The sequence below is a fragment of the Triturus cristatus genome, chromosome 6, assembly GCF_964204655.1.
Source record: "Triturus cristatus chromosome 6, aTriCri1.1, whole genome shotgun sequence".
Classification (NCBI taxonomy): Eukaryota; Metazoa; Chordata; class Amphibia; order Caudata; family Salamandridae; genus Triturus; species Triturus cristatus.
The window spans coordinates 839,610,074-839,631,843 of record NC_140589.1 but is presented as its reverse complement, the minus strand read 5'-3'; positions in this window follow the sequence as shown (position 1 = coordinate 839,631,843).

Below are 21,770 nucleotides of genomic sequence, written 5' to 3'. Positions count from 1 at the left end.
AGGGAAGAGAATTATAAGGAAATACAAATAAATCTAAAATTAAAGATCTCATTTCAAAAGAAATATAATTTTAGGGAAATATCCAAAATGACATTAAAATTTGGAGAGCTTAGGGGTAATGAGGGTTTTTATCAACTTAGGGATTGGGTGGAGTTGAGGCGTAGAAAGGTCTCTTTAGGGTCCTGGGATGAGTGAAGTTTAGGGGTGGTGAATTTTTTTAGGGATCATGAATCGGTAGAGTTTAGAGGTGGTGAGGGTTTTTTAGGTTTCACGGATGAGTGGAGTTTAGGGGTGGTGAGAGATTTTTAGGTTTCAGAGAAGGATGGTGTGTAGGGGTGTTGAGAGTTTTTAAGGTTCACAAATGGGGGCAATTTGGGGCTGAAGAGGGTTTTTATGGTTCAGTGAAGAGTGGAGTTCATGCCTACTTAGGGTTTATGAATGGGTGAAATTTAGGAGTGGTGAGGGGTTTTAGGGGTCAGGAATGGGGGAGGTTATGGGTAGAAAGAGTTTTAGGGTGCAGGAATGGATGGAGGTTAGAGTAGTGAGGGATTTTACAGGTTCAGGGATGGGTGGAGTTTAGATGTAGAAAGGTGTTTTTAGAGTTCAACGATGGGTGGAGTTTAGGAGTGGTAAATGGTTGTAAGGGGTCAGTAATGGGCTTTATTTAGGGGTGGTGAGGGATTTTAAGGATTAAGGGATGGGTGGTATTTTGGTGCAGAAACAGGTGTTTTGGATTCAAGACTGGGTGAAGTTTACGGAAAGTGAGAGATTATAGGGTCCAGGATTGGGCATCAGTGATGGGTATTTTCAGGTGTAGTAAGGGGTTTTAGGGTTCAAGGATGGGCAGAGTTTAAAGGGTAGGAAGAGTTTCAGCCCTCAGGTACAGTGGAGTATAGGTTTCAGGAATGGGTGTAGTTCAGACTCAGTACGGAGCTTCAGAGGGCATTTATACCTTAAACAAATATGCATACAAAGCCAGTTCAATAAAAAAGACGTTCCATTTATTGGTTTCTATAAAATGGTAAATGGCATTAATCCCACAAATTTCTATTAAACTGTTGAGGTCAAATTGTTTCTCAACAACTGCATCCCATTAAACCGTTTTTCTATAAAATTACACACAACCATCTTAGTAGCTAGATTAAGCTGAATCATGCCACAGTTGTTCCATGCTGATCAATCAGGCATCATCTTCGAAAGACAATGCAGAGATAACAGTAAAAAAACTATTTCATATAATAACAACTGCACATAAGAAATAAATGAATTTGCTTTTTCTGTAGCTAGATGAGAAAAATTCTTTTAAATCAGTTGAATGGAACTGAATGGCTAAAGTTTTACACACAATGGAATTCAGTGTCTGCTTTTTTTAAATGGACTCTAGCGGGTTACAAGTTTCCTGAAGGTGTATGTATGAGTTAATAGACATAATGCAGAGTCCTTTGATATCAACAGAGGAACAAGATAGGGCTGCCCACTCTTGTCTCTCTTATTCGGGCTCACTCTTGAATCCCTAGCAAATGCTATTAGAGCTGGACCACATATTCAGAGGGTAATTGACAATGTGTGCATATGATATTATGGTGATGGTTCACAACCAAACATCTTCAATAGGCCCCTTAATACAGAAATTGGAGCTGCAGCAACAGCTAGTGAGGTTTAAAACCCACAGCCAAATCAGAAGCACTCCTTGCTGAATCAAACACAGGAACTGAATGCTACCTTCCCAATAAAATTTGGGGAAATCGTCATAACATACTTGGGGATCAAACTTTGCAACTCCATTGCCCAAGCAATATCCCTGAATATCCACCTCTAATAAAAGACATAAAGACAGATCAGGCCAATTGGAGGCTGCAATAGTTCTTGTGGTTGGGTAGAATAGAAATCATAAAGATGAATATACTATTGCGAATCTTATATCTGTTTCAAAACCGTCCACTCAGGCCAATGGCGGATGGTAATTTTGACAGGGATGGGGGCAGGTGGGGAATACATGCACACATATACACTCACACACACCCATGCATTCACAAACAGGCATACACATTCACAACACAAACAACAAATTCATACATTTATACATACACGAACGCACGCACCAAACATTTAAAAATATAAAACTTACCAGTCCTGCAGCTCCGGGACAGAAAAGCCTCGGAGGTCTCAGGATGGTTGGGACCGCTGTCTTCCCTCAATGGCTGACCTTAGGTCAGCCAATGAGTGAAGGCAGCAATCCCTCACTCATCACAGAGTGGGATGGGTTTATTGAGAGTTGCTGACCGCACCCCACTCTATGATGAGGTGTCACTGATTGAAACCTGGCCCAGGGCACTTCAGGGCTTAAAATTGAAGCAACCAGGGCAGAACCAATCAGTGACGCTCCCCCTCATCATGAGGGGAAGGGCCTTGAGGCACTTTTGACAGGGTGAGGTGGTCACACCCACAGGGCTGTGAAATCATCCTCAGCCTGGCAAAGTTCATCTCAGGCAGCCAGGAGCCTGAGCATTTAGTGCATGTCTAGCTCCAGGCTGTCTGACATGGACAAAAAGAGTGTCTGTCAGGCTCTTTGCTCAGCTTGAGAAACACTCTTCCTCTCTGGAAAAAGATGATGGGGTGTGGCTCCTTTACACATATGGACAGGCTGTGGATGTCTCAGGTTACCAGGAAAGAATCTGTATCAACTGCAGTCTATGATTAGTACTTATGTTTGGGCAGATACTAAACCCAGATTAGTTGCTAAATACACCTGCAGATTAACGTCCCAGGGAAGATCAACTATTCAGCAAATACTATCATACCACCAAGCCCCCTGTATGAGGTACTTAATAGGATGGGGAAATATAGACACCGATAAACAATGGTGCAGACTAGATAATTTATTAGCAACTGTTCCGACCTAGCAAATCCCATGGATGCTACATAAACACAGAAGGTGGGCCACAGAAGCGGCATGGCAAGGATTAGCAACATCAAATGATTTCACATTGTTCCCTTCTCCCTTCACTCCTATCTGTTTTAATCTCAACTTTCAACCTGCCATGGATAAGAAAGCCTTCACCAGATGGGGAGAAGGGGTGTTTGATGATGGGTTCTCCCTTTGAAAGCTATCAACTGAAACAGTTTGAAGACCTGAAATGAGAATATCAGCTTCCAGAAAGTGGGTGCTTTGCATTCCACCAGGTTAGACACCTGGGGGCTTATTTATGGGATTTTGGCATAGGGCAGCACTGCAAGGCACCTTGCTGTGCTGCCCTGAAACAAAGTGAAAGGGCAGGAAACCACCATATTTAGGCAATACAGTGCATTCCTGTACTTTCTCCCTGCTCTGGAGCCATTTTGGCAGCCTTGCGACAACATAGCCACCCTTGCACTTTGCCTTTGTTGCATGCAGAATTGTTTTTATGCAGGAAGGGGCACCTTCCTGCACAAAAACAATCCTAAGAGGCATTTTCCTCTTACAGCACACGTAGAAAGAGGAAAAAAAGAGGAGAAATAAACATATTTCTGCTTGTTACACTTCACCTCAGGAGGTGTACCGATTTGGCCCTTCCCCAGGTTCACATCACTGTCTAAATCTGGGGCAGCGTCAAATTCCCTGCGTGTTGTGTGGAAAAACCCACTGCAATGCCCTTGGAATGCCTCCCTGGTGCCGAGTAAGGTGACACAGCAATTTGTTTATCAGGCCAGCTTCATAAATCGAAATGAGAGCCCTGTACCACTTTACGTGGTGCAAAAGTGATGCAGGGATCTCGTAAATAAGGCCCTATGTCTTCCAACCTGAAATGAAGAGCAGAACCTCTAGGCCACAGACACCCTTCGAAAAATAGATCAAATACACACACCATACTAAACACACGAAATCAGCAATATACAAATACCTACTAGATAGCCAAGGCATAACTTGAACACCTGCTCAGAAGGGATGGGATAAAGAATTAGGCAGGACCCTGAGTAATAAAGAATGGGGGGAAAAGTTATATGATAAATCACGTTTTGAAGCTAAGAACTAACACATAAGGGAAACACAATTCCAAATAATTTCCTACTGGTATGGAACACCACAGAGGATGGCAGAAGGGGACTAAACAAAATCCGATTCATGCTGGAGGGAATATAGGGCCCCAAGGACATTAACACAGTTACTATGGCATTGCCCCAACTGGAGCGATGTTGGGGGTATATTATCAAGCACGGTGTTAAAATTATCGCCGCTTTAGCGGCAGAAAACTGCCGCTAAAGCGGCGATAATGGGCTTGATAATATGCCGCAGAGAATTTCAATAGAAGCCCATGTTGACACCAGAAAATGGGCTTCTATGGGAATTCTCAAGGGCAAATTATCAAGCCCATTATCGCCGCTTTAGCGGCAGTTTTCTGCCGCTAAAGCGGCGATAATTTTAACGCCGTTCATTGATAATATGCCCCTTGAGATGTTGTACGAAGGAACTGGAGGCGAATTTCGACATAACCATTGAAACAGACCTAGGGGCAGTTTTGTTGGGTTACCCGACCTTGAGTAAAAGATCCTACAATCCTTTAAAAGGCAAACAACTTACAGTAACCCTAACTGCTGCGATTCAACTTTTACTTATTAAATGAAAATCTGGGACTCCACCCCTAAAGGCTGATTAGCTGTGGCATAACCTTACAATGGAGAAAATAACACAATTGGTGAAACAGAAACAAACGACAAACGATACTGATTGCGCACCATATATAACTATCTTATCTAGAGAATTGAAAGATCTACAACAGCCCTAATACCTTAGGGTCCTCTGTCCTCGGGATTATCCCAGGCTCCTATTCAATGCTTAAGGAATAAAATCAGTTCCCAATAGACTGCTCGCAGAAGGTCTCGATTACCCATCTAAGGAATTCAAAGAGACATGACTTAAACTAAGTGGACATGACGCATGGCATAGACCGATTGGAAGAATTCTGTTGGGTGGGGGTTAGAAATTCTAGGGGAGTTATCATTTTCTTTTGTGTTTCAAGACATGCTTAGCGCCCCACCGGCCAAAGGATGCAGGCAGAGGTTCTTGTTCACTTTACAAAATGGTAATAAAAATATTTGAAAGTAAAAATATGCAAAAAACACACAATTGCAAAATAAACTTTTGGTCTATCTGCTTCAATATAAAATCTTAAAACATATGATCTTCGGCTATCATTACTTTCATTAAACAGTGCAAGAAAATATTCAGTACTAACTTGAAAATATCCACAGTTTAAAAGGATATGTTCAGTTGATACAAATCATCTGTAAATTAAACACCAGCAAACTCTGAAAACTGCAATAATAGTAACTTACTTTGGTAATCTGAGTCACTTCCCATTGTGACAAATGGAGGCAATTCTTTATCCCATTCTATATTTACAACATAAATCGTGTGGTCATGTTAACCCAAAGCTGCAAATTGCAATGTATTCAAAACTGCGATTTTGTGCTGTCTTTTCATTTGTTTTTTGAACAGTTAAAACTACTTATTTCCAAAATCGGTCACATGATGAAAACTCTGATTTAACGTATGGACTACTTCCATTTTAACCAGGGACAAAAAGGAAAACACAGGCATTCTTTAAGTGGTCAAAGAAAAAAATATGATGATATGATAGATCAAAGACCAATGAACTTGGGTATAACTACTAGAAATTGTCGGAGCGCGGAGCTGCGCCAAATCTGGCAGCGCCACGCTCCGACATTTTCAAAATGCCGGGATGCGCCATATTTACTACAAGTGCACCTCTGTGTTTTCCCTAGTGCTGGCGCTAAAATTAGCTGCCTACCGCCAACATAGGCACCTTGCACCATACTGCAAGGGTACCTGAGTTGCAGGGCATGATTGTTTATGTGCAGGAAGGGGCCCTTTCCTGCACATAAACAATCCATAATGGATATTTGTTACTTCTATATGTGCTGTATTCTGAAGCACACATAGAAGTAGCAAATCATCATTATTTAATGATTGTTTATGTGCAGGAAGAGACACCTTTCTGCATATAAACAATAATTCATGGCTTTTTGCTCTTTCAACGTGTGCTGCCGAAAGCAGCTCACATAGAAAAAGCAAAAACAAGGAGAAATAAAAGCATTTCTACTTGTGCGGCATTCTAACTCTTGCATGGGGTTAGTTAGTTTTTTGCGCTGCCTCAGATTTACACCTCCTTGTAAATCTGGGGCAGCATCAAAAAGCAATGGGTGTTGCGGTAGAAAGCCCACAGCAACACCCATTGTACGCGCCTTTGCTGCAGAGGACTGCGGCGGAAAGGGGCATATTTACAAGGTGTCGTTAAGCCACGCTAAGTGGCTAAGCGCCACCTTGTAAATATTGAAAATGGTACTTCATCACGGAGCGTCAATAAAAAGTGATGCCCCAGTGGCGATAGGGGCTTGTAAATATACTCCTGGAATCTTAAATTCACATCTGTTCCACTGGAGTTGACCTAACATTAGCTAGGAGTTTCTGAACCTTTTTTTCTACTAATGACCCACACACAGTCTTTAGTGAGCAAGTGAACACATGTAACGTTAAGTATCAAAAACATGAATCCGCTATATTTCACATTATACACAATTAAGGCCCTCATGCCTATGAAGTGATGTCACCGGCAAAAATCAATGAGGTCAACAAGTGAGGCTCCCTTTAATGGTCACACCTAGCTAACTTAAGATGAGCACGTGCTCCAGCAAGTGACCATCCAAAAATCATGATGCTTTCCTGGTACAACTTTCAGCACATATGATTCTAGAGTCTCTAGACATTGTTAACTGGTACAGTAAATAACATGCTGGTAATAGCCTAAACGATTTGCTGTAAATTAATAACAATTGTGATCTGCCTGTAGTAATGGCCATATTTTAAAGCATCTGCCATGGTTATTCTTGCTGTAATGATTTGGCCACATACAACTAAAAGTAGATCTATTTCATTTCGAACTATTGTTTGCATAGCTTCTAATAATTATTGACTTGCTTTTTGCGCACTTCTCTAGCCAAACGTTCCAATATTTAGTTGCCACTGAATCGGGGTGGCCGTTTAGCTGCATGTGTAAATTCTTCCATTCGAACGGTCAAGTGAGAGGTGAATCGCCATGCCTGCAACGCTGCATCAACCACAGACCTCTCAAAATACCAGGCACTGATCATATTGCATTTATGGTTTTTCAAACTGCATATTTACTTAAGGGGGACTGCTCATGCAGTGATATGTTCAATGTTACCATGTTCTCTATAAATTAATATTTAGTCTTTACTCTTCACTGCGCCCGGGCAGTTTTTCCAAGTCCTTTTTGTCACTCAATACCTTTATCCAACTGATATTTTCAGGTCATATATTACAGTTGACAGATATGGCCCTTCAATGCCCATCTTTGCAGCATACAAAGTAAGTTTCACATTATTCTAGTTTTGGGCACAGCCCCACAACAGTATGCGTCTTTGACTCACTGGCAACACTTATAATTTATTTTGTCATTCAGTGAATCTAACTGATGTTCTCTACATGGGGCTTTTATCCTGATGATGACCTGCTGTGTAACTCCTCTGGGTCGAAACGTCAGCAAAATGAATGGACTCAAGAGGTGGATCTTGTTTCCTATTATTAATCAATTGTGCAAGAAAGCATTAAAGTGAATATTTGCCTCCCAAATAACAGATATCGCCACTTGTCAAGACTGTGCACGTGAACTACATTTCCTTCACTATGTTTTTCATATAGCACTATGAGTGCCGCCACTCAGCAATGTACCATTTAGATTCAATATGCCTGTCACACAATCTACAATACAAAGTATATCTGCTTTGTCTGTGACTTTTCTAAAGAATTGGTCTGTAAAATAAAATAACACCATATGTATTTGTTTTTAACTTAATGACTGTTGCATTCAGGTATTGTATACACCGATAGAAACTCAGGAGGAATCATTGAGCTTGATATCTAATTTAATATAACACAGGTTCCTTCTGAAATACAAAATTGCCATTTTATTTGTATTGTGTCTTTGAGGCTGCAGCTCTATGGGGCTGCAGCCTTCCTTTGTGAATATTACAACTAAGGTGGCTATCCATTTGGCTACCTTCGACTATATGTGGCCATGTTCTAGTCTATTGCATACTAATTGGTTTCTTAGTAAACACAAAAACATACACAATTATTAGGCCTCTTCAAGCACAAACCGAGGCAGACGGTAAAAATGGTTAGTACTCTAGATAATCAAAGAGCAAGGTTTTGACCCTTCCCCTAGCTAAATTTAAGGTTCAAGTTTTTGTTCAGATGAGAAAGAATTCTAGGGCTTGAAGTTCTGTGTTCCAAAAGATCTTTCGCCTCAACGAAACTTGCAAAAGAAACAGATGGTAGCCTTACTGCGATAGAGTATATTTTGTTAGTAACAAAATATGGTTGGGATAAATGAAAAATGTGAGTAATTCCACAGAGAACATATGAATGATGTATTGCCAAGCTTGGTGAGAATCAAATGTGATACTTATTACCATGTCTGGAGTGAAATGACCAAATGGAATAAAAGGTTTGCAGGTAACAAACACTGCAGTAATGAACTAATGGGAAAAATTATAAATGAATGTGCCAAGTGAAGTTACAGATCCGTGAAGATGTAGGGACCCCCTACTATTATCAAATATGAGCCTGCCTATTACCGAGCGGCCAGGCTACAGAGTATTTAGGCCCCGATTTATTGACATATGACAAAACACAATGCAGAAAGACAACTTGTTGTGCTGCGCTTTGCTGGGTCAAATGGAGAGAGCAGGAATGTACTAAAAAACAAAAGAGGGAGTGAAGAGGTAAAGGAAATGGAAGGTGGACTCGTCCTCCTCAATATGCCGTAAAGAAACCAAAAGGAATCCACCTTGGATACAGCGAAATGGAGATATCCTTCCAAAGTATTATATCACTATTTGTGAATTGTGTGTATTTAATGGTGGTGAGCTCCATAACCCAGCTTATTGCTTTTTAATATTGTCGCTAGGTAGCTAAATAAAGTCTGCAGTCAGATAGCCTCGCAGGCAGTTTTAAATTCACTATCACTTCCATTTGAGCACTGCATATTTTTCATGATTTCTTCATACACCACGCTCACCCAGTTGCCCACACTAAAAACATCCCTGAGGTCCTCCCTCGTAGAGACGGGGTTGTAGCCGGCGTTTGGACTAGGTCTTGACGCGAGAAGCACCCCTATGATGAAGCATGACACCTATGGTGTGTGAGGGGAACCGTCCTGAAAAGGGATATCCCCTACGTTGCGCTTGGTTTTCTTAGTACACTTTCTTCTCATTCATTCATTTTGGACCCGTGGGCTCGTTGTGTGTGGTTGTTGACAAGTGACAAGGTCCTTAAATCTCCTCTAGGCCCTCTTTGTGTGTGTACGAAATATAGTGTAACATCACCATTACATTCACTTAAAAGCTTGATGTTCCCCCAAGATAGGAATCATTCTCTGAAACCACAATTATCATTATTGCATAGTAAGGAGAAAAACAATTCTGACCTTTTGGACACGGCTATATGTAATTGTCACTTTCATCAGCGCAGAGGTGTTTTGGTGAAGTTTAGTAGATTTCCCAATGGTATACCTTACAATCTCTGCTTGTTTTCAGACCCAATGACAATTTTTATTTGTGCCATGGGGCTCTTATATTCTTATTGCTTTTCCTATCACATTCACTAAACGGGAAAATAAAAGAAAGAGTGCACTATATTTTACTCAGCGGCAGCTCCTCTGCTAAGGCAGAGGAGCACCGCCCCATTGCTCTTTGAGCAGTGGAGAAAGAAAAAAGAAAATTAAAATAACACTATGTAATTATCATTTTATTTTTCCAGTGTCAGGCCAGTTTACAGGGCGGGTTGGGCTGTGCTGTCCTCACAGCCAGCAGAGGAGTAGTGGTTGGGGCACTTAAGTACGCATGACAGTTTGGCCGGCCGTCTTTGGCCGGCCAAACAGTCATGCGCACTTTGCATGTTCTCCACCGACTGTATTACAGCCTGGCTGGAGAACATGCACAGACTGAAAATCCCCTTCTGAGCACCGAACCACGGCGCTCAGACCAATCATGATGCTGTTGTCATGGTGACAACAGCATCATGTTTGGCTTAGGGAAGCCTGTGTGTGCTGCCTGCTTCCGGCAGGAACAGAAGAGTATTGAGGCGAGGTGAAGCGGCGACCAGCAGCAAGGTAAGTAACTTGTCATGTATTTTTCTATCTCCCCCCACCCTCGCCACACCCCTACTATTCAATGGAAGGTGCCACTGATTTTATCGCTTTGAAGAATTTCTGTAGAAGTTTTGCAACCTCTTGTTGATGTTTCAAAGATCTCTACAGTCAGTCAGTATTCGGCATCTCATCAACAATTCCGGCAAGGTACTTTCTCACCAGACCAAACCTGGCCCCTGTTGCTTCATCGCAGTTGGCCTGAACTTTTTACTTAGTCCCGGTCCAGTGCAACCAGATATCCCAAGTAGGCACTTATTGCTTCTAAGTGTTATTTCACAGTTTATTCTTTAAAAATGTGTATCTCAAGAGCTACCCATTGGATCTTTGTCATTTTGGTCTAGTTTTATTTATTAAATTAAGTTAGATTTTTCTTGCCTGGTGCGGAATCTTGTTGTGTGGTGTTTTCACTGTTTTACTGTATGAAGTGTTGCACAAATAATGTTTGCCTCTACGTTAAGCCTGACTACTCTGTGACAAGCTACCAGAGGGTGAGCACAGGTTCATTTAGCGTTTGCCTGCTTCTAACACTGACTAGGATTGTGGTTCCTGCTTGACTAGGGCTCACACGCCAGTCAACCTACTACCTAATTTCTAACAGTCCTTTTTCATCGACATCTGTGTATCAGTGTTTATCCTCCTTATAAGACATATTCAGATGTCACTTCCTATTTCTGTTTTCAGGTTGTTCTATATATTTGTGCACTGCTACTGTTCTAGCTCACCCCTGGCAAAGGTGACTTTCAATTTGAATATTATAATGTTAGAAATTGAGAACTTTTCAGTGCTTGCATTTGAATGTTATTTATTTTTCACTTTCCACCCTTGTGCTAGATTATCAGTGGAGATTTCTTTATGGTAGTTGTTGGGTACGCATGACATAAAGATTAAAGAATCCTTTCCTTTCTTATTTTTCAGGCATGATAAGTCAGCTTGGTACTGCCTTGGACAATGTTGGCTTTTTTTGACTGTTGTTAGCAACTTTTCCACCCCTCCATGGGTGATAAGAAGGTCAGAAGATGCTGACTAACCTTTCCTGGGATAGAATGATGGGTGAGGTTGTCCCAGTTTTATATCAGAATATCAGGGCACATAGCTCTGGAGTTAAGAATAGGAAATCTATACTTATTTATAAGTGCTTCACACTATAGTACTCGTCGATATTCTGGCTATTATAATATTGTAGGGTAATATGTTGTCATTTAATATTGTCACCTACATCCCCTGACTTGGGCCACATTCTTGCAGACGGACAGCATCACTTTGAAGCCTCAGCCACTCTGCCACAGGGATCGTCATTCGGATTCAAAGCTATTTAAATTGTGTCAACCTGCATGCCAACACTCCCTTAATCACACAGGTTTTACAGAGCTGGATCACAGATAAAAGTGCCCATTCAGACTGGTGACTATTCCTATCCCTCACCCATTCCAATAAATAGCTGAGCCAGGATGCCTGTCGCTGTGAGCATCAGGGACCCCGACTTTTAAAAGAGGTCTATTTTTAGTCTGTCACATGTACATCAGGCTGTGATGGTTATTCAGTTATGGTGCAATTTCATGTACAATGAACATACATTATGTAAGGAATTTAGAATACTTGATTGGCCGCCCAGAAATTATCCATGGCAATTGAGTCTCAGCCTCTCAGGATGTCACATTGCAAAAGATGCTGAGAAATCTGATTAACTGAAACAAGTACCCAGGCGATGTAGTATGGGCATAAGGCCAATAGAGACACACAGCAACCAAGTAGCAGAAGTGCAAACGCAGTGTGCCCCTAAATCCAACATCTATCAGGTACTAGCTGCCTGTCATTGATGCAAAATGGAGTCCCATCGGCTGTATCCTCAAACTGTGGGATGAGACACTGTGGCATATCGGAGTTGATCTTATTACATAGGCCCTGATCCACCAGCCATGAGAAAATGCCAGTGGGGTACACTGACCCTAGATTATGCATTTTTAGATGCTGAAAGGAGCTGGAGAATGTCGAACCTGAAAAGATGCGTAGATGAGGTGCTTACATAGAAGAGACATTCCAAATCATACTAGTGAAGCTTATTTTTACACACTGGTGAGAAGCACACATTGGGAATCTTGGGGGATTTTATATAAGAAAACTTTCCCTCCTGAAAGGATGTACAGTGCCTCAACTTGTAAATAGACTGGCCGTGATACGCAGCAGTGTTTTGCTTGGTTTGAGGGAGAGTTGTTTCACAGGATTATCTGTCACTTCAAATGGATTTGCAACAGGATGAGGAGCAACAGTTAAGCTGCTCACTATTTATAATTGCAACACATTTTTGCGCTGTCACCCTATTTTGATGCATTTCTAGGAACAGATGCCGAAATCAGTACTTAAGTGAAATCTCATGGAAAAGAAGAAAGACAAGAAATTAACAGTATAAAAGTAAAGTTAAACAACAGCACAAATACACTAAAACTCATGTGACACATTGGCAGCTGAGCATGTACAAGAATCTTCTGCTTGTAGACCGATTGCACGGAGCATCGCCTGAAAGCTTTGAGTGATAATGCTGCACCAGTGCAGTACTGGCCTTTCAGGCAGCCTGGCACTGCCAGGTGAGCTAGTTTGAAAGAGCCAGTGCGTGTGCCCACACAGAGGCCCTTTCAAGCTGGCCCATCTTGCAGTACCTGACTGCCCGTAAGATCAGGCCCACACTGTGCTGCATCCAAAACTGTGTTGAATGCAGAACTCTGAATTGCATACACAGTGTGTGGGAAGGAAGCCTAATACCACACACAGAGTCTCTAAAGGAGCATCTACCCTACCAACAACATCCTGCTCCCAAATTTATCAGTCTCACACACTATTGTATGTTTGGTAATACGAGGAAGGAGCACTTTGCTGTTAGGATGAGAACCCTCACTCACCCGAAGGTGACCGCAAGGTGCCTTGGGTGGGCTACAACTCCCAAGCATCAGACCGGTTGGAGCAGAGGGGTTTTGATGAGCAGAATGATGATGTTAATGAGTGAGGGGCAGAGTGCAAAAAAAGAGCCTACAGTGCCAACATAACTATCTCTTGGTGAGCAAACTTTTTTTATTCTGGTGCCCCTATCGGATAGGGTTAAAAGGGTGCAAAAACAGGGGTAAAAACTACCCTATCTCAGTGAGTAAACATGTTTCAGCTCTTCAGTGACTTTCTCAAGTTCACAGGCATTCGTCAGGACCAGAGAAGACGGTCACTCTTCTATTAGAAAATGAAAATTAAATACCAGCCATACGTTCAACTTGGTGGATTACTGGGTGGGTTACCACTGTCTTAAGTGTCCACCTATGATGCCAGAGTGTATGTACTTATTCCACTCTCAAGGATCAGTCACCATCAATGCAACAGAGCTGTTGTGCTCCTGTAAAGCGAGTAGGTGAATGGGGCTGGTGAGAGGGAAGGAAAGGAAGCATGCCAGGCTCAGAAGGAAATTCACCTTATCATCATGCCCTCTTCCAGAAAGCTTTAATTGCATCCTTGTTCACATGCCTCATCATAAAGCTCTCTGCAGGATATGCATTCAAAGAATCCTGGGTAGCATGACACTGCTGTGGCACTGATGTCGGATAGTGTAAGCCTGGGAATCTTCAGAGAATTTCTCAACACTTTGCATCAGGTTGGTGTCACAATGTTGATGCAAACTCAGCACAAAATGTTCTCTTGAAATGCATTTCTAAAACCAAAACCAGAGTGGGTGGAAGAGCCTTCTCCTACGTCGCAACCAAGGCCTGGAACGAGCTCCCGGTCGCATCAGACACTCCCCTACTGTGCACATCTACTGTGCACATCTTCAGGAAAAGCCTCAAGACTTGGTTTTTCGGCTAAATCGGAGCTGCACATAACGCCCCCAGTGCCTTGAGACCCTCATGGGTGAGTAGCATGCTTCACAATTCCCTGATTGATTGATTGATCCTGATTGGCATTGGAAAGTCACCTAAAGTAACAGAAAGTAGCGCTTTGAGCCACTTTGCGAGACTTTGCAGCAAAGGGGTCCTTTCATGGATGGTACATGGGTGTTCTCAAGCAACCACCCATGGGTTTTGATGGCAATCCCTATCTACTAACATTGGTAGATAGGGATTTGCGCAAAAAACCTTATCTTTCTCAAAGCAGACATAAGCTTCCAGAAAATGTTTCTTTTCTCAAACGTTAAAAACTTTGCATATACAAAACCTTCACTTGACAGAAAGGACAAATGATGAATCACTTTGCCTATGTACCCACGTTCTGTTACAGATCCAGCTACAAAGGCAAACAGACTCTCAGGAGACACACTGACTGTTTGCCACGGAGAGGTGGCACAGAGTCAGTGACTCCTCTGACGCTCCCCATGAAAGGACAAAGCATGTCCTAGGCACCCCTTAAACATTCCTCTGCTGGTGAGCGTGCTGGAGCAGAGTTTTCTGTTTGAAAATTCAGTGGCTTTTGAAGCTCTGGCATGTCTATTTGTCATATTAATTTTATTAATTACTAGCAATTAATTATTTGTCTTGTGCAAGTGTGTTTATATTAATCAATCCGTTTGTCCTAACAAGAGAGAGTTACACGTGGGTGCGCATAAATGTGCTGTTTAAAATTAACGTGCGTGTTTTCATGTTTAAACGTTGCTATGTGCTGTTTATTTTTGAGCACAAAATGCTTTCCGAATTAATGCTTTTCTATGTTGCAAGTGCTAGATAGATGCATACACATAAGGGTATTAGTGGGGTTAACACTGTTTAATCACTATGCTGTGGTAACGTTGTTTTTGTTTCTTTTATTTAAGATGGTCTATTGAGGCCTATGATGGCCTAGAAAAGATGGCCGATTTGTAAGCCTGGCTGTGATTTATAATATGAAAACTGTGACGAGGGAGACCCCTGCTGGAAATGGTCCTGAAGCTAACTGACCATGGTCCTTGCTTGCTTGTTTGAAAACTTTCCATGAGGACAGCAGCAGTTTTGGGAGATCTCCAAGTGAAATGAAAATGTCCTTGGCAGCCTTGGGAAACAAAGGAGCCTTAGAGAAAAACTCTGAACTGTGGCTCGATTGCCGAGGAGAAGTAGAACTAATAAGATACATGTTTTATTTCTTGGTTCCTGTTCCGTAGTCTTTATTATGTGAACTTTTCCTGAGCGGAGATTTTCAAATGTAGCGATGTTACATCCTTTCCTTCTCGCTCTGCTCAGCGGACATTACAACTTTTTCTATGTTTCCAATGTATCTTTCCATTGTTTAAGACACTATAAGAAATGTTAGCCTAGAGAGGGTTTTTTGCCACTTGCCATTTTGCCTTTGCCGCGTACCGAATCTGCGTTGCTGAGGATTGATGCTGAAGGGACTTCGTCTTGAGAGACATTTACCGAGAGACTTGTCCTGACCCGTTCTGACATTTAGCTAGAATAGGTAACTATGAGAAAATGATTTACTCTGATTGATTTCCTTTGACTAATTTTAGATAAAGCAATATAATTTTAAACATGGTGTTGGATATTCTTTCTTGTCAATTATTGGGTTTACATTTTTGATCATTGCTGTATATGTTGTATAGATTATGTTTAAGGACAGTCACAAAAACCAGGTCTTATCGACCTCGATATAGATGCAGGGTGATTAGGAGTTTTTCTTTCCACAGGTTTATTGCTGGTAGAGTATTTGAGCGTATGTTAGTGTAGTGAAATGGGCCCTAGCGTATGATGTATGCATGTGCGTGTAACTGTGAGATTACTCTATCCGTGGTAGTGGGAATATTATACACACCCTGATCTCTATCAATTTCCTGGTAGCAGAATTTGATGGTTTTTGATGATTGTCTTGATTTGATAAGATTGCTTGTACATTAGTTTATTGATTATTGATTATTGGTTCATGTTGGTATATGTACTAATACTATATGTTGGAGTCGTAATGTTGAGTTATATGTAGTGCTTCTGGAACTTGGAAGCTGTAGCAGTTCCGTAGTAGGGCAGAGGGAAGTATATGCTGCTCTCGGGAAAGACGGAATTGTAAGGAATAACGTGTGACAATTGAAGTTGCGCGTCACATTGTCTGGGTTCGGAATCAGTGACATCGTCGTATGTTACTATTAGAATATATTTCTGGTATATAAGGAGTGTGTATGATAGTGAAGGTTATCTGTGAAACTTTGGTCTTAAGTCCCAGGGATCCGTAAGGATTTCCGTTAAAGCTTATCGCAGGAGGAGTAATAGGTATTCTCTGAGCTTGTTTGAAGAACTGGGCAAAGAAAGCTTGCTTAGTTGATGTATGTTATAATTCTGTAGTGGGACAGATTGTGCGCTGTTCTCGGGAAGCAGGATTCTGTGTGCATGTACTATATTTTCTTGTATGAATGTGCGTGAATGTTTGTACATTTAGTTGATTGTAAGACTCTTTGGACAAGTCCTAGAGGAAACAGTTAATGAATGTATGTTAGTAGGGCAGAGTAGAGGAAGTGCTACTGTGTCAATGAAAGGTCTCTTATGAAATAGACTCTCTTTTTACTATTCTGTGGTTAGCGAAGCAGACAATGGAGATGTTTTTATGTTGTAACTAATAGATTTGTAGAAATTTTGACACGAAGTCTACTGAAAAGATTTTGTAAAGGAGGGGTAGACGAGTGACAGAAGACAGGAGACAAGCGACTGCAGCGACTGTTGACGTCAGAAAGACCGCGCTCTGATTGGATGGTAGATCAGAATAGTGCTCGCGCTAGAATTGGTGCGTTAGTGTGAGCCGCGCAAGGATTGGAAGGGCTATTTAGTGACGTAGACGTTCCAGGATTGGTGCGTTAGTGTGAATCGCGCTGTAATTGGTTGAAAATTCGTATTGTATATTTATAATACGGAAAGAGTAGAGAGTTTTTTTTTGGTAAACGCTAAAATGTATTACCAAGAAGAGAAAAAGAAGAAAACATTTTTTGGTAAAATTAAAAAGTGGTTTAGCAAGGAAAAGGATGTTAAAACAAGAGAGGGTGAGTTGTTACCTCCACCGAAAACACCTGCATCCTTCATGGCTGCAAGACATGGGTTTCATACCTGTATATGGTTGGAGAATTGGGTTAGGTATACTAAAGAAGATGGTGTTCTAGCATTTCCAGAACATGGTTCATTTAATCTAGCCGTGTTGAGAAATTTACGGGAAAAGATGTTATGTCTAGACCCGAAACCGAGACCTACACAGTTCGAGGCTTTAGTGGAATGGGAAGAGGAAGTACATGAGAGAGAAAAACAGAGATCTGGAGGGTACTATAGGTACATGTTTGGGAGGAGACATGATCGTGAGACTCATCATGATCGAATGAAAAGGTGGCGAGATGTTAGTATGTCAGAGGGATTATATCCGATGAGAACAGTTGAAGGAGGAGCAGAAAGGGTTCCTGAGTCAGAAATGAGAAAATATGGAGTTAATGAGTATGAGGATGAGGTCTTGAATGACATGATTTACAAGAGACCACCTCCATATAGACCAGAACCGGATAAAAGTACACCAGTTGTTTCTCCGATAAGAGATACAGTGTGTGTTAGTGAGACAGAAAATGAGACACCTGAGGTAAGAAGTGATCATTACCTTGATGAGAATGCCAGACAATTAGCCAGAACTACAACAGAGTTGACAGAGAAAATTAGGGAGTTAACGAAGAATCTAGAAGCTGTTACGGTGCCTGTAACAATAGGTCCGGTTATGCCTGTGTTTGACAAACAGAGGACAGGTGAGAATGGACTGGTGATTCCATATGTTGGGAATAATCTGACAAATTCAGTTGGTCCTTCAGGAGATTCAGGCAAAAGAGCAGAAAGAAGTGACCTGAGACAATCAAGACATGACACATGTAGTGAAATATTGGATGCTAGTGAAGCTAGTTGTTCAGGGATGCCAATTTTAGAACCGCAAAAGAGAGTGGTTCCAGTGAGAAAAACTGCTGAAATAACAGTTGATGATTTGAATGATTGGATGAAGGTTCTACAGAAAAAGGATAAAGATTCACAAGTAATTGATGTAGCTAGGTTACGTGTAGAACTAGAAGAGCTTGTTACAGGAACAGTTCCAACAGAGATTCTGAAGAGTCATCATGATGGTGAACTAATGTTCATGTGCAAAAATATCACCTGGAGAGCAAGGAATACACATGACAGGCTAAGAGCGATAGCAAATGAGCAGGGAGTTGACATTGATAAAGTGAAAGCTTTACAAAGAACTTACAGGATGGATTTTACAGAGAAGGATATTGAGAATTTGAATGCTACTGGTAGAACAGGACAGATTAAGGAAATGGTAGCATTATTGATCGTGAGACTCATCATGATCGAATGAAAAGGTGGCGAGATGTTAGTATGTCAGAGGGATTATATCCGATGAGAACAGTTGAAGGAGGAGCAGAAAGGGTTCCTGAGTCAGAAATGAGAAAATATGGAGTTAATGAGTATGAGGATGAGGTCTTGAATGACATGATTTACAAGAGACCACCTCCATATAGACCAGAACCGGATAAAAGTACACCAGTTGTTTCTCCGATAAGAGATACAGTGTGTGTTAGTGAGACAGAAAATGAGACACCTGAGGTAAGAAGTGATCATTACCTTGATGAGAATGCCAGACAATTAGCCAGAACTACAACAGAGTTGACAGAGAAAATTAGGGAGTTAACGAAGAATCTAGAAGCTGTTACGGTGCCTGTAACAATAGGTCCGGTTATGCCTGTGTTTGACAAACAGAGGACAGGTGAGAATGGACTGGTGATTCCATATGTTGGGAATAATCTGACAAATTCAGTTGGTCCTTCAGGAGATTCAGGCAAAAGAGCAGAAAGAAGTGACCTGAGACAATCAAGACATGACACATGTAGTGAAATATTGGATGCTAGTGAAGCTAGTTGTTCAGGGATGCCAATTTTAGAACCGCAAAAGAGAGTGGTTCCAGTGAGAAAAACTGCTGAAATAACAGTTGATGATTTGAATGATTGGATGAAGGTTCTACAGAAAAAGGATAAAGATTCACAAGTAATTGATGTAGCTAGGTTACGTGTAGAACTAGAAGAGCTTGTTACAGGAACAGTTCCAACAGAGATTCTGAAGAGTCATCATGATGGTGAACTAATGTTCATGTGCAAAAATATCACCTGGAGAGCAAGGAATACACATGACAGGCTAAGAGCGATAGCAAATGAGCAGGGAGTTGACATTGATAAAGTGAAAGCTTTACAAAGAACTTACAGGATGGATTTTACAGAGAAGGATATTGAGAATTTGAATGCTACTGGTAGAACAGGACAGATTAAGGAAATGGTAGCATTATTGCGAAGATGGGGTGATGTAGAAAAGTGGAAGGATAGGTGGTACAAGAAAAGAGATGAGGCTGAAGATAGAACAACTTATTCAGCATTTCCAGTGAGAGAAAAGGAGAAACCAGTGGATAATTATCCTATGAGAGAAATACCTGGAGGAGGATATGTACATGTTCCATGGACCAGACAGGATATTTTATCATTCACGAATGAATTCCCTCGATTGAGAGAAAAGCCCGTCGAGTGGTATAGGCAGGTAGATAGGTTTGTGAAATTGTCAAAAGTGCTGTGGGTTGACCTGAATAGTCTGTTTGATATAATTGTTCCAGCAGACTTGTGGACTGAGTGTAAAATAGTTGTGAGTTGGCCTACTGAGGAATATCCAAGAGATCCAAGAACAGGGGCACCAGATCCAGAGGTAATGAGAAAGTATGATCAGGTGATGGTATACCTGAAGAGTAAAGTTCCTGCAAAAGAGACAGACTGGGTAAAGATAGATCGAACACAACAGGAAGCGAAAGAATCAGTTCATGCTTTTTATGAGAGGCTGATACTGGCATTTAAACAATTCAGTGGAGATGAACACCTGGGTGACAAAGATTTGAGTCATTTTGTATACAGATTTGTATATGGCCTTAGACCTGAAATTGGTGAGAGAATTCGTGAGCACACAGTGGATTGGCAGAGTAAGAAAGTAGATGAGATCCTGAGGCATGCAAAATACTTCAGTGATGAAATTGAAGCAAAACAAAGAAAGCTGAAAGAGAAAGCAATGTGGGCACAAGTGAAAGTTGCGGAAAGACAGGAAGCACAGTTAGTGGAACAAGCGAATAATCCAGGAAACAATGCAGGGAATAGACCTAGATATGCAGGGAAAGGAAAGGGAAGTCTTGAGGAAGCGAAAAAAAGTTTCCTTGTCACAACTGTGGCCAATTGGGGCATTGGAGATCGGAATGTCCTAATCCACCATTAGTAAGTAATGAAAATAAACCCTTAAATCAACAGGTGCAGAACGAAGGAAATAATCAACAGCAGCAACAACAGAAAGTTGTGAGACAGCAGAGTCAAGAGCCAAAACCGCCCTTGCCGCAGAATAGAGGGTTACAAAAGTATAATCAGGATTCAGGATTCTACAATGATGAGCAGGTAAACAAACCAAGACGTTCTAACAAAGTACAACAGTACTTGTTAAAGAGTGAAGGGAGTGAGTCTGAGGGTGATTATTGACGGTGCCGAGGAGAGGAAGAAGAGTGCATACTTGGTGCAACTCTAGAAATAGACCAGGCAGGACCATTTGTGGATGGGAAAATAAATGAGGAGAGTGTTACTTTTTTGGTAGACACAGGTGCGACAAGATCAACTGTCAGGTCAACAGATGTTAGAAATCTTCCTCTCTCGGATGAAGCAATCCAAGTAGTTGGTGTAGCCAATTAGGCCTGGGCGGCAAATTCCGTTCCGTTCGCGGAATTTGCGGAATTTGGGTAATTTCGCGTTATGCGGAGAACGCGAAATTGCCCAAAATTCCGCTTTCCGCGACTTTGCGAAATTTTTGCTTGTTCGCGTTCCCAAAATGCGTGTTCGCGAGATTATTTCTCCCCGAGCACGCAAACAGCGATTGTGAACAGGAAAAAAGCCTCGCGAACAAGCAATTCCGCGTGTTCGCGGAATTTCTGCGTGTTCGCGGAGATTTTTTACCGTTTCGCGGAGATTTGCGTAACGCAATTGCGCAAATTCCGCCCACCCCTATAGCCAATACGCAAATCAGAACACGTCTTACTGAACCTGTAAGAGTACAGATAGGGACATTTTCAGACATGCACAGATTCATTGTCTGTGACACGAGTCCAGTGAACCTATTGGGTAGGGACTTGTTATGCAAAATGAACTGTACAATTTTTTGTACACCGGATGGAATAGCCTTTGAGACACCAGATGAAGATGTTTTGTACCGAGTGACTCTAGAGAATAGAGAAAGTGAGTTAATTGGTGCATTTGCTGTGTTTAATCCGGAGGATTTGCCTCGAGAGCTGAGAGACACAGTGAAAAGGACAGTTTGGGATTTTACTGGAGAGGATGTGGGATTGATGAATAATGTAGATCCAGTGAAAATTGCAGTGAAAGAGGGAATCACATATCCTAACATTCCTCAGTACAAAATGACACCAGAAATAATTGAAGGGATAACTCCTATAATTGAGAAAATGATTCAGCAAGGAGTCCTGAGAGAACTACTGAGTAGTCCGTGTAATTCACCGATAATGGGACTA